At 40.4% G+C, this 14423-nt stretch overlaps 1 non-coding gene across 1 annotated transcript; it reads right to left on the bottom strand.

Annotated features, from left to right (window-relative positions):
* Window positions 1-12553: 12553 nt before the first annotated feature.
* Window positions 12554-12717, bottom strand: LOC111760178 (U1 spliceosomal RNA). The gene has a single exon (XR_002793942.1). It is a non-coding gene; the product is annotated as a U1 spliceosomal RNA (small nuclear RNA).
* Between the last annotated feature and the right edge of the window lie 1706 nt (window positions 12718-14423).

The following is a 14423-nucleotide window of genomic DNA, read 5'->3' as shown; positions in this document are numbered from 1 at the left end:
GCAGAGTTGCAACACCTACTGTCCAGTTCATTGGACTCACCCAGGACACTTAACAAGGAGATGATGATGGACAACACCTGTCCCAAGGTTCAGAGAGTATCTGCAGCTGCAAACAAGATAGCTCCATCCGTCTGCCCCATGGGATCTCAGCTTCCTCTCAATTAGGAGCAGATAGGCATCACCATCCCCAAATCCTCAAGACTGGGAAATATAACAAAAGACTAAAATAGACTTACTACTATTCTACTATAGACTTATTATTCTAGTAATGAAAAAACTTTTATCACTGATATAAAGGCAGTGGCCACCTGAGGTTCTGAGGGGAGGGAGAGGAAAGAACAGGTGTGACATGGGGCCATTTTGGGGATATTGGAATTGTCCTGCATGACATTGAAATGACAGAGATACAGACCATTATACATTTCATCATAACCTATAAAATTGTGCAGGGCAGAGTGTATAAACTATAATATAAACTATAGCCCATGATTATTAGCAATGCTTCATTCAATATATATTCATCAGTTTTAACAAATGTACCATACTAATGGAAGATGTTGTTAATGTGGGAAAGTGTGGGAGGGGGAAGAGGTGGGCATATGGGAATCTCCTATATTTTTTATGTAACTTTTATGTAATCTAAAGCTTCTTTAAAAATAAAAAAAAATTTACGGGTAAACAAATAAATTCAGTTAAGGGACCTTTTATTAGATCACTTGATTAGACTGCATTAGGGTTTTTGATTGTACTGTGTCAGTGAGATGTGACAATGGGTCTCTGCCCTCTTGCTGGGACATAATCTGAGAACACACAAAAAGGAAAAAGAGACATTTTGGCCCTGCCATGTGAGAAAGAGTAGTTCAGGTTTGCCTACAGCTACAGAAAGACAGAGAAGTCCCAAAAGGCTCAAGGACACAAGGCCCAGGGAAAGACACCTGAATGCCCACAGCTGAGCTCAGGGAGAAAGCAGAGCAGCAGAGGCTGAGAGAGGAGGCCAGGAAAAAGACAAGCCATATGCTACTTACTCACAGCTGAGCTCTGGGAGACAGTGAGCCTGGAGGAGAAGGCAGGGACCTGGGCAGATACTGACCACTACCTTGCCTTGCCACGTGGCAGGATGCCAGGATCACCAGTAGCTTTCTTGTTGAGAAAGCATCTCTGATGATGCTTTAATTTTGGACATTTGATGGCCTCATAACTGTAAGATTTTACCCCAAATAAATCCCCTTTATAAAAGCCAACCCATTTCTGATAATTTTGCATTGACAACTTTAGCAAACTAAGACACACTCCCAGAGATAGCAAAAAAAAAAGGTAAGAAAAAAAAATCAATTCCTCAAAGAATCACAGGTGTTCACAACGGGGAGCCACCAATGTTCTCTCAAATAGAGGTTCCCCTACGGTTTTGTTGTCTCCCTCGTGATGCACTCTGTCCCCGCCCCCCCAGCTCTCAGCGGGGGTTAAGGACCATTGCAGCACACTTTCTCTTTGACCCAGACTCACAGCCTACTCTGATCTTCTTTTAGTCCCTTCCTCTCAGACCAGATCCCCCTGCTATGCTATATCCTTCATCATCCTGATTTTCAAATATAGGAGACTGATGACTAAGAGGGCAAAAGAGGTGTAGAATTAGAAATAATAGGGAAGCGGACTTGGCCCAGTGGTTAGGCCATCCATCTACCACATGGGAGGTCTGCGGTTCAAACCCTGGGCCTCCTTGACTTGTGTGGAGCTGGCCCATGAGCAGTGCTGATGCGTGCAAGGAGTGCCCTGCCACACAGGGGTGTCCCCCGCGTAGGGGAGCCCCACGCGCAAGGAATGTGCCCCGTAAGGAGAGCTGCCCAGCACGAAAGAAAGTGCAGCCTGCCCAGGAATGGCAACACACACACGGAGAGCTGACACAACAAGATGACGCAACAAAGAGAAACACAGATTCCTGGTGCCGCTGATAAGGATGGAAGTGGTCACAGAAGAACACACAGCAAGTGGACACAGAGAGCAGACAATGGGAGGGTTCAGGGGAAAGGGGAGAGAAAAAAAAAAGTAAATAATGCACTTACAGTAATAACATCAAACGTGAAAGGATTAGACTCCCCAATCAAAAGATATAGGCAGGGAAGCATCTGTGGCTCAATCAGATGAGCTCCCATCTACCATATGTGAGACCCTCAGTTTGTGTCCTGGGGCCTCGGGCCTCCTTGTGAAGGTAGTCTCACCCGCATGCTGCAGAGTGCAGCCTGACCCACAGATGCCGCAGAGAGCTGACTCTGCAAGGTGACGCAACAAAAAGAAGGGAAACAAGCAAGAACACAGAAGAACCTGCAGCAATGGACACAGAAAGCTAGAGAGCAAGCAAGCCGCAAGAGGGGAGGGGAAATGAATAAATACAGACACAGAAGAACGCTCAGAGAATGGACACAGAGAGCAGACAGCACACAGAAAGCCGCAAAAGTGTGGGGGGGAGATTTAAAAAAATGATATAGGCAGATAGAATGGCTTAAAAAAAAATGAGCCACCCATATGCTGCCTACAAGAGACTCAACTTAGATCCAGAGATACAATCCAGCTGAAAGAGAAAGATTGGAAAAAGTACTCCACGCAAATAGTAACCAAAAAGAACAGGAGTAGCCATACTAGTATCAGATAAAACAGACTTTAAATGCAAAAAAAAAAAAGTTATAAGAGATACAGAAGGCCATTATAGATTAATAAAAGAGACAATCCACCAGGAAAAAATAAGTCATAAATTCTAGTAAAACTAAAGGGAGAAAAAGACATCTCTAGAATAATAGTTGGAGACTTCAACACACCACTCACATCATTAGATAAAACAACTAGACAGAAGATCAACAAGGAACCAGAGACCCTGAACAATCTGATAAATGAATTAGACCTAACACACATATATAGAATGTTGCACCAAAACTCAGTGGATTATATATTCTTCTCAAGGGCTCATGGATCTTTCTACAGGATAGACCACATGTTAGGTCATAAGGCAGCTCTCAGTAAATATAAAAAGATTGAAATTGACCAGAATGGAATGAAATTGGAAATCAATAATAGATGGGAAAGGGGAAATTTTGTAAATAAGTGAAGGCTAAACAACACACTCCTAAATAATCAGTGAGTCAAAGAAGAAATTGTAAGTGAAATTAGTAAATATATTGAGATGAATGAAAATGAGAACACAATATATCAAAACTTATGTGATACAACTAAGGCAGTGCTAAGAGGGAAATTTATAGCCCTAAATGCCTATATTTTTAAAAAATGAGGGAAGCGGATGTGGTTCAAGCCCTTGGGCAACTGTCCACCACATGGGAGGTCCAGGGTTCAGTTCCCAGTGCCTCCTAAAGAAGACAAGCAAGACAGAGCTGACACAATGGACTGGTGCAGTGAGCTGAAACAACAAGATGACGATGTAACAGGATGACAACACAATGAGGAGACAATGAAAAAACGCAGTGAGAGACACAACAAGAGGGAGGGAGATGTCTCAAGTGATTAAGCACCTCGTTCCCACATGGGAGGTCCCAGATTTGGTTCCCAGTGCCTTCTAAAAAGAAAACAAGCAGGCAGCAAGTGCAAAACAATGAAGGGAGGGGGAGAAATAAATAAATAAAATAAATCTTAAAAAAAAAAAGAGCTAAAATCAAAGATCTACCTGAACAACTGGAGAAAAAGATCAGCAAACAATTCCCAAGGTAAGTAGAAGGAAAGAAATAATAAAGATTAGAACAGAAATAAATGAAATTGAGAATTTAAAAAAAATAGAGAAAAAAAGAACCCAAAAACTGGTTCTTTGAGAAGATCAATAAAATTGACAAACCCTTAGTTAGATTAACAAAGAAAAAAGGAGAAAAAATGCAAATAAATACAATCAGAAATGAAAAGGGGGAGTTATGACTGACCCCACAGGAAAAAAAAGGGTCATAAGAGGATATTATGGGGAAGCGGACTTGACCCAGTGGATAGGGGGTCTGTCTACCACATGGGAGGTCCGCGGTTCAAACCCCAGGCTTCCTTGACCCATGTGGGGCTGGCCCATGCGCAGTTCTGATGCGCGCAAGGAGTGCCCTGCCATGCAGGGGTGTCCCCACGTAGGGGAGCCCTATGCGCAAGGAGTAAGCCCCATAAGGAGAGCCACCCAGCGCGGAAGAAAGTTCAGCCTGCCCAAGGATGGCACCGCACACATGGAGAGCTGATGCAGCAAGATGACGCAACAAAAAGAAACACAGATTCCTGTGCCGCTGACAACAACAGAAGCGGACAAAGAAGAACACACAGCAAATGGACACAGAGAACAGACAACTGGGGCGGGGGGGTGGGAAGGAGGGGAGAGAAATAAATAAAAGAAAAGAAATCTTTAAAAAAAAGAGGATATTATGAGAAATATGCCAACAAACTAAACAAGCTAAGTGAAATGGACAAATTCCTAGAAATGCACAAGCAACCTACATGATGCTACAAGAAATTTAATAACTCAGCAAACCAATGATGTTTAGAGATTGAATCATTCATCAAAAATCTCTCAAAAAAAAGAAATGTCCAGGACCAGATGTCTTCACAGGTGAAAACTCTACTATGTGTTTTGAGAAGAATTAACCCCAATCCTACTTAAACTCTTCCAAAAAACTGAAGAGGAGTTTTTTTTTATATATATTATGAAGCCAACATCACCCTAATATCAAAGCCAGATAAAGATACTGTTAATACCAGAAAATAAAATTACAGACCAATCTCTCTAATGAATACAAATGCAAAGATTCTCAACAAAATACTTGCAAATCAAATCCAATGGCATATTAAAAAACTTATACACCATGATCGAGTGGGATTTATTCCTGGTATGCAAAGGTGGTTCAACATAAGAAAATCAATTAACAGATTAACAAACTGAAGGAAAAAAAAACACGATCATCTCAATCAATGCAAAAAAAGGGTATTTGTCAAAATCCAGCAATATTTCTTGATAAAAACACTTTGAAAGATAGGAATAGAAGGAAAATTCCTCAATATGATAGAAGGCATATGTAAAAAACCCACAACCAACATAATACTCAATGGGGAAAGGTTGAAAGCTTTCCCTCTAAGATAGAGATCAAGACAAGGATGTCCACTGTCACCATTGTTATTCAATATTGTACTAGAAGTTCTAGCTAGGGCAATTAGACAAGAAAAAAATTAAGTAAAAGGCATCCAAATAAAAAAAGGGAAGCAAAACTCTTCACTATGCAGATGACATTATCTTATATTTAGAAAATTCTGAAATGTCTATGGCAAAACTACTTAAACTAATAAATGAGTTCAGGGAAAAGGATGTGGCTCAGGTGCCACAGGAGAGGGCACTGGTTCGGATCTCAGTGCCTCCTAAAGAAGACAGCAGGCTGGCATGATTGGCAGGCATGGCAAGCTGACACAACAAGAGATGCAAGAAGAAAAACATAATGAGAGATACAACAAAGCAGGGAGCGGAGGTAGCTCAAGTGATTAGGCACCTCCCTCCCACATCAGAGGTCCTGGGTTCAGCTACCAGTGCCTCCTAAAGAAACAAGGAAGATGAACAGACACAGCAAGTGAAAAACAACAAGGGGGGGAGGGTAGGAGAAATTAATTAATTAATTAAATCTTTTTAAAAAATGAGTTCAGCAAAGTGGCAGGATACAAGATCAACATGCAAAAACCAGTAATGTTTTTGTACACTGGTATTGAACAATCTGAGGAGGAAATCAGGGAAAATATTCCATTTATAATAGCAATAAAAAGACTCAAATACCTAGGAATCAATTTAGCCAAAGAAGTACAGGGCTTGTATGAAGAAAACTACAAAACAGTGTTTTAAAAAAATCAATGAAGACCTAAACAAATGGAAAGACATTCCATATTCATGGATTGGAAGATGAAATATCATGAAGAAGTCAATCCTATCCAAACTGATTTACAGACTCAATGTGATACCAATCAAAATTTCAACAGCCTATTTTACAAAAACAGAAAAGGCAATTATCACATTCATTTGGAAGGGAAAGCATACTTGAATATCCAAAAGCATTCTAAAAAAGAAGAGCAATGTGGGAGGAATTTCACTGACTGAACTTGAAATATATTACAAAGCTACAGTGGTTAATACAGCATGCTACTGGCATAAAGATAGACACATCGATCAATGAAATATAATTGAGAAAACAGAAATAAACCCTCACCTCTATGGCCAACTGGTTTTTGACAAACCTACCAAGTCTTTTAGTAGGACAAAACAGTCTCTCCAACAAATGGTGCTGGGAGAACTGGATATCCATATCCAAAAGAATGAAAGAAGACCCCTATGTTACTTCCTACAAAAGAATCAACTCAAAATGGATCAAAGACCTAAATATAAAAGCCATATGTCCCAGAGGCTTAAATCTTTGGTCTGTTCATGTGCCAGTTGATCCCTGAATCTCAAAGGAGTTGCAAAACCTACTCTCCAGTTCATTGGACTCACCTGGGACAACTAATAAGGAGATGATGATGGAAGCGCCCATCCCAAGGAACAGAGAGTGTCTGCAACTGCAACTGCAAGCAAGATAGTCTCATCCATTTGCTCCATGGGACCTAAGACTCTTCTCAACTAGAGGCAGATTGGGCATCACCATCCCCAATCCTCAAGTTTGGGGAATAAACAACAGACTAAAGTAGACTTATATTCTATTATAAACATTATTATTCTAGCAATGGAAGAATTTTGTCATTGATATAAAGGTAGTAGCCACCAGATGTTCTGAGAGGAGGGAGAGGGAAGAATATGTGCAGCAAGGGGGCATTTTTTTTAACATTAGAATTGTCCTGCATGACATTGAAATGACAGATACAGGCCATTATAATGGTCATAACCTATAAAATTGTGCAGGACAGAGAGTAAACTATAATGTAAACCGTAGTCCATGGTTAATAGCAATGTTTCAATATGTGTTCATCAATTTTAACAAATGTACCACACTAATGAAGGACGTTATGAATGTGGGAAAGTGAAGCAGGCTAGTAAGATAGGGAATCAATAGATGGACCTGGAACCTGACAAGAAGTCCACGTGTCATTCAGTAGCCCCCCCCCCCCGCCAAGATGGCTCCTGGAAGACCCCCACAAGATTCTGCCATTCAGAATAAGATTTCTTCTGGAAGCCAGGAGAAGCCTCAGATATTCTCCAGGGGCCTTATTATCAGGCCCTCCTGGAGGATTGATGGGTGGGATAATCAATGAAAACAGCAAACAGCTGGGACTCCTCCTCTGCCATTAGCAAAGGGGTGGAATAATTAATGGCTTAAAAAGCAAACTTGGGGAAGCAGCTGTGGCTCAATCAGTTGGGCTCCCATCTACCGTATGGGAGGTCCTGGGTTCATGTCCCAGGGCTCCCTTGTGCAGGCAGGCTCACCTGCACACTGCAGAGAGCCACCAGCCAGGTGCCATGGAGTGCCACCTGGCCCACAAGCACCGCGGAGAGCTGACTCAGCAAGGTGATGCAAAAAAAGGGAGACAAGCAAAAAAAATGCAGAAGCCTGCACAGCAAACAGACACAGAGAGCAGACAGCAAACAAGCCACAAGGACGGGAGGGAATATAAATAAAAGTAAATACAGGGGAAGTGGATTTGGCTCAACGGATAGAGCATTTGCCTACCACATAGGAGGTCCAGGGTTCAAACCCAGGGCCTCCTGACCCATGTGATGAGCTGGCCCATGCACAGTGCTGATGCATGCAGCGAGTGCCATGCCACACAGGGGTGTCCCCCACGCGCAAGTAATGCACCCCATAAGGAGAGTTGCCCAGCGTGAAAAAAGTGCAGCCTGCCTAGGAGTGGCACCGCACACATGGAGAAATGATGCCGCAAGATGACACATCAAAAAGAGACACAGATTCCTGGTGTCGCTGACAAGAATATAAGTATACACAGAAGAACACAGCAAATGGACACAGAAAGCAGACAACTGGGGAGGGGGGCAGGGAAGGGGAGAGAATAAAATAAAAATAAATGAAATCTTTTAAAATAAATAAAAATAAATACAGACACAGAAGAACGCACAGCAGATGGACACAGAGAGCAGATAGCACACAAAAAGCCACAAGGGGGGGGGGGGTTTAAAAAAAAGCAAGCATAAAGATTGCTTGCTTTCTCTCTCTTGCTCTCTCTTGCCTTCGCCCTATCCACATGCCAGTCTGTGTGCCTGTTCTGCCCTCTACCATTTTTCCCCTGCCATGATTACCATGCAAGTAAAACCTGGGCATTTATAATCTATATTGGGAAACTGTAATCTATAAATCAGCCCGCTTTATCACTTTTCACCCCCTTCCAGTCTACCTGGGGCCCATGATCTGTTATTTTCTCCCATTTCTCTTCCCTCCCTACCTTAATGAATTACTGGCCTAACTCACCTGATGTGTTCTTGAAATTCATTTCTGCAGCATAGTTGAGAACCTAGACAAAATCCAGTTACAAAAGTGTGGGAGGGAGGGAGAGTGGGACATATAGAAATCCTGTATTTTTTATGTAACATTTATGTACACTAAAGCTTCTTTAAAAAATTAAACGAAACAAAAGACCTGCTATAGAACATACTTGGGAGAGGGTGGTCTGTCTTCTGGGAAGTAGAGGGGACAAATTCCTGTAAAGAGTGGAATTAACCAAGTCCATTACAAAGCAAAAGCTCAGAATAAGACACAGGCCCAGAAAAGACAGGGAGGAACCTGCATTTCACATTCACCTTGGGTTGACCTTCCTGATAGTTTGGCTGAACTCTGATGGAGAGTTGTCCAACACAGAGCCAATTTGCAAAGATGATGGAAGGTGTTTTTTGCTTAGGTTTGCTTGTTTTTTTATAGCTCCTGGCACTCAAGAAACAGACATTCCATGGAATAAATCCCAGAGTTAATACTTTAAAATACTAAAATGTACAGTGTGCAACAAAAGATTACAAGTTAAACAAAGAAATAGGAAATGATGGCCCATTCAAAGGAAGTGGAATAAAACCCAGAAAACAGCAATGAAGAATACCAGACTATGAATATTCCAGATAAAGTCTTTTTTAAAAAATCCTCAATATGCTCAAGGAGATGAAGGAAAATACAGGGAAAGAACCAAAGGGTATCAAGAAAACAATGAAAGAACAATATGGGAATTTCTGTAAAGAGAGAGAAATTTTAAAAAGAAACCAAACAGATCTATTGGAGTTGAAGACCACAGTAACTGTAATGAAAAATTCTCAGGAGTGTTTCAACAGGAGACTGGAGCTGGCAGAAGAAAGACTCGGCAAACTCAAAGACAAGACAACTGAAATGAGTCAGGATGAAGAGCAGAAAGAAAAAAAAAGAATGAAAAAAGTTAAAATAGCCTAAGAGATCATCAAGCATACTAATGTACTCATTATGGGGGTCCCAGAAGGAAAAAGAGAGAAAGGGGCAGAAGGAATATTCAAAGAAATAATGACAGAAAACTCTGAAAATTTCCCAAACTTAGCAAAAGACATGACTATGCATATCCAAGAAGCCCACAGATCACCAAACAGGATAAACTTGAAGAAAAGTATGCTCCAGGATACATAGATCAAACTGTCGAATGCAAAAAGGACAAGGAGAGAGTTCTGAAAGCTGCAAGAGAAAAGCAATGTGTTATACACAATGGAGTCCCAATTAGACGGAGTGCCAATTTCTCATCAGAAACCATGGTGACAAGAAAGCAGTGGATTGAAATATTTAAAATGCTGAAAGGAAACAATTGTCAACCAAGAATGTTTTATCTGTTGAGACTGTTTTTCAAAATTGAGGGAGAGATCAAGGCACTCCCAAATAAACAAAAGCCAAGGGAGTTCATCATCACCAGACCTGCCCTACAAGCATGCTAGAGGGAGCTCTTCAGACTTCAAGGAAAGGACACTAGACAGTGGTTCAAAGCACCATAGAGAAATAAAGACTCTGATAAGGGTAACCATTTGGGTAATTTTAAAGGCCAGTACTATTGTATTGTATTTTAGTATATAATTCCACTTCTTACTTCCTACAGTTGCTAAAATGCAAATGCATAGGAAGTAATGACATTCAGTATACAAAGATATAATTGGTAACAAGTATGAAAAAGATAGGGGGATGGAGGAGTATATGAACTGTGTATGAGTATGCTACAGAAGCATGATTGTTTTATATTTTGGAGCTGGTGTTTCTGCGTGATAAAACTGGACTCAGATGGGATCTCTTTTCATAAGACTTTCATGCTACTTTACCGGAATTGTAGTTGGTGTTGGGGTTTAAGATATATTTAGGGGATTTGAATCTCTGGATTGACAATATGATAGCCAGGCCCTGAGCCTCAACAGACTCCAGCTCCTACAATCTGATTTATTGGACTCACCTCACTCAGCTAAGATGGAGTTGAAAAAGGACAACCACCACACCATGGAGCCTAGAGTGCCTACAACTGAAAGCATGAGGATTGCATCCAGTATCCATGTGGAATCTGAGCCTCCTCTTGACATAGAGGTGCAACGGACACAACCAATCCAAGGTCCACAGAGAAAAGGTGGCATTGGAGTGGGAAAAGTGGTGGCTGATGGGTATGGGGAATGGCAGGAAGAGATGAGATGTGGAGGCGCCTTTGGGACTTGGAGTTGCCCTGGATGGTGCTTCATGGGCAATCACCAGACATTGTAAATCCTCCCAGGGCCCACTGGATGGAATGGGGGAGAGTATGGGCCATGATGTGGACCATTGACCATGAGGTGCAGAGATGCCCAGAGATGTACTTACCAAATGCAATGGATGTGTCATGATGATGGGAGTGAATGTTGCTGGGGGGGGGGGGAGTGGTGGGGTGGGGGTGGTGGGGATGAATGGGACCTCATTTTTTTTTTAATATAATATTTTTACAAAATCAATTAAAAAAAAAAAAGATGTTGTTTTAGTCAGCCAAAGGGGTGCTGATGTAAAATACCAGAAATTGGCTGGTTTTTATAAAGGATACTTATTTGGGGTAGGAGCCTACAGATACCAGGCCATAAAGCATAACTTGCTTCCATCACCAAAGTCTACTTTCATTTGTTGGAGCAAGATGGCTGCAGATGGCTGTGAGAGTTTAGGCTTCCTGGATTCCTCCCTTCTAGGGTCTTGCTTCTATCTGGGTTCAAGTTTCCTTTCTTCCTGGGCTTGGCTTCTCTTTCCTCTGTGAGCTTACCTCCCAAGGCTCCAGGTTAAGTCTTCAGCTTAATGTTAGTTCAGCTTAATGGAGCAAACTCCAACATCAAAACTCCAACATCAGAAATCCTCAACCCTGTTCTTTGCCATGCCTTTTATCTGTGAATCCCCATCCCTTGGTGGGGACTCAATGCCCTAATCACAACTCAGTCATGCCCAGGTACGGATTAGATTACAAACATAATCCAGTATCTATTTTTGGAATTCATAACCATATCAAATTGCTACAGATGTTAAATTTTAACCACATGGTAACCACAAGGAAATTATATGAAAAATATACCCAGAAAAAAATGAGAAGGCAACTCAATATGGTACAATATGAAAAAATCAAATAAATACAAAAGTAGGCATTAATGGAAGAACTGAGGAACAAAAGAGATAAATAGAAAAATAGCAGAAGAAAATCCAGGATTATCACTAGTGACTTTAAATTAAATGGATTAAACTATCCAGTTAAAAGGAAGAGATTGACAGAGTGGATTAAAAAGCATAACCTAAAGGGATGTGGGTGTGGCTCAGGTGATGGAGCCTACCACATGGGAGGTCCAGGTTCAATTCCTGATGCCTCCTGGAGAAGAGGAGCAATATGGCAAGTGGGCGCAATGGGCTGGAGGGAGCTGATGCATCAAGATGACACAGTGGGGAGCGGGGAGTGGGGTATATGGGAACCTCTTACGTTTTTCAATGTAACATTTTGTGTGATCTATTAACTTTAAAAAAGATAATTAAAAATAAAATAAAATAAAAAGATGATGCAGTGAGATGACACAACCAAGAGACACAGAGAGGAAACACAATGAAAGACGCAACAAAGCAGGGAGCAGAGGTGGCCCAGATAATTAGGTGCCTCCCTTCCACATGGGAAGTCCTGGGTTCAGCTCCCAGGGCCTCCTAGAAAGATAAGACCAGCACACAATGGACATAACACATGCAAAAACGAGGGGGCGGGGAGAAGTAAATAAATAAAGTTTTTTTAAAAAGCATAACCTAACTCTATGCTGTTTACAAGAGACTCACTTTAAATTCAGAGATACCAGTAAGTTGAAAGTTAACAATGGGAAAAAAATAAACCATATAAATAGTAAAAGAGAGAGAAAGAGAAAGCAAGAGAGAGAAACCTAAGGTAGCTATATTAATATCAGATATATACATTTAAAAACTCTTAAAAGGGCATAGATGTTGATAAAGAAGTCAATTCAACAACAAGATGTAACAATTATAAGTATGTATGCACTAAACAGCAGAGCCACATGAATTTGAAAGGGGAAAATGGTTCTACATTAATAATATGATATGTATATATAAATACATACATGTATTTTTTTTCTTAACAGGGGAGAGCGTGAATGCAATCCCCCACTACCACAAATTATGCAGTCGAGTTTCCCACATTTGGGAAAATCACAGGGGTCAGCACATCCAGATTGCAATGGATAAGACTTGCCCTGGGAAAACTACCTTTGTGATCATGGTATTTCCCCTGCCAGGTAAGTATAATAATAGGATATATTGATACGCTACTTTCAGTAAGGACCAATAAGAAGATCAATAAAGAAAGACAAGACTTGAACAATATTCTAAACCAACTAGACCTAATAGACACTTCACCCAACAACAATAGAATACCCATTCTGTGGAAGTAGAAGTGGCTCAAGCTATCTGCCACATGAGAGGTCCCAAGTTCAGTTCCCAGTGCCTCATAGAGAAGACAAGCAAAGATAACAAGCTGGCACAATGAACTGGCACCACAAGCTGACACAACAAGGTGATGCAACAAGGAGACACAAGAGGAAACACAATGAAAGACACAACAAATCAGGGAGTGGAGGTGACTCAAGTGACTGAGTGCCTCTCTCCCACATGGGAGGTCCCAGGTTTGGTTTCCAGTTCCTTTTAAAGAGAAGATTAGCAGGCAAAGAGAGTGCACAATGAATGGACACAGGGAGCAGACAGCAAGTGCAAACAATGCAGTGGGGGGGAGATAATTAAATAACATAAACCTAAAAAAAAAAGAATACCCATTCTGTTCTAGTACACATGGATCATTCTCCAGGATAGACCATATCTTAAGTCACAAAACAAATCTCAACAAATTCAAAAATTTGAAATCATCCAATGTATTTTTTATGACCACAATGGAATGAAACTAGAAATCAGTTACAGAGGGAGAAATTGAAAATTCACAAATATGTGGAAATCAAATAATGTACTCTTAAACAACCAATAGGTTACAAAGAGAATCACAATGAGAATTAGAAAATACCTTGAGACAAATGAAAATGAAAATATAATGTACTAAAACTTATGGGGTGTAGCAAAAGCAGTGCTGAGAGGAAAATTTGTAGCTCTAAATGCTTATATAAAAAGAAGAAAGATTTCATATCAAAGACCTAACCTCAAATCTTTAAGAGCTATAAAAAGAGCACCTAAACCCAAAGCAAGCAGAAGGAATGAAGTAAGAAAGATTAGAGTGGAGGTAAATGACATAGAGAATAAAAAAACAGACAAAAATAAAACCCATAAAAAACAAAACAAAAGAATCAACAAAACCAAAAGCTGATTCTTTGGAAAGGTCAATGAAATTGAAACCTTTAGATAGACTGACAAAGAAAAAAGATGACACAAATAGCAAAAATCAGAAATGAGAAGGGAGATATTACTATTGACCCTACTGATATAAAAAGGACTGTGAGATGATACTATGCATATCACCAAACTAGATAACCAAGATCATGTGCACAAATTCCTAGAAACACAAAACTCAGTACTCTGACACAACAAGAAAGAGAAGATCTCAACAGACAAATAACTAGTAAAGAGATTGAATCCGTAATCAAAAATCTCCCAACAAATAAAAACCCAGGACCAGATGGCTTCACAGAGAATTTTACCAAACATTCCAAGAAGAATTAACACTGATTTTGCTCAAACTTTTCCAAAAATTTGAAGGGGAGGGAATGTACTCTAATTCATTCTATAAAGCCAACATCACCATCATGCCAAAGCCAGTTAAAGATACCAAAGGAAAGAAAATTGCAGGCCAATATCTCTTATGAATATAAATGCAAAAATACTCAACAAAATACTAGCAAATCAAATCCAACAATATATTACAGAATGATACACCATGATAAGTGGATTTATTGCAGGCATGCAAGGGTGGTTCAAAATAAGAAAATCAGTTAATGTAATACACCACAT

Source organism: Dasypus novemcinctus, chromosome 19, assembly GCF_030445035.2.
Source record: "Dasypus novemcinctus isolate mDasNov1 chromosome 19, mDasNov1.1.hap2, whole genome shotgun sequence".
NCBI classification, from domain to species: Eukaryota; Metazoa; Chordata; class Mammalia; order Cingulata; family Dasypodidae; genus Dasypus; species Dasypus novemcinctus.
The sequence above is the reverse complement of the archived record's forward strand: the minus strand, read 5'-3'. Positions and strand labels throughout refer to the sequence as shown.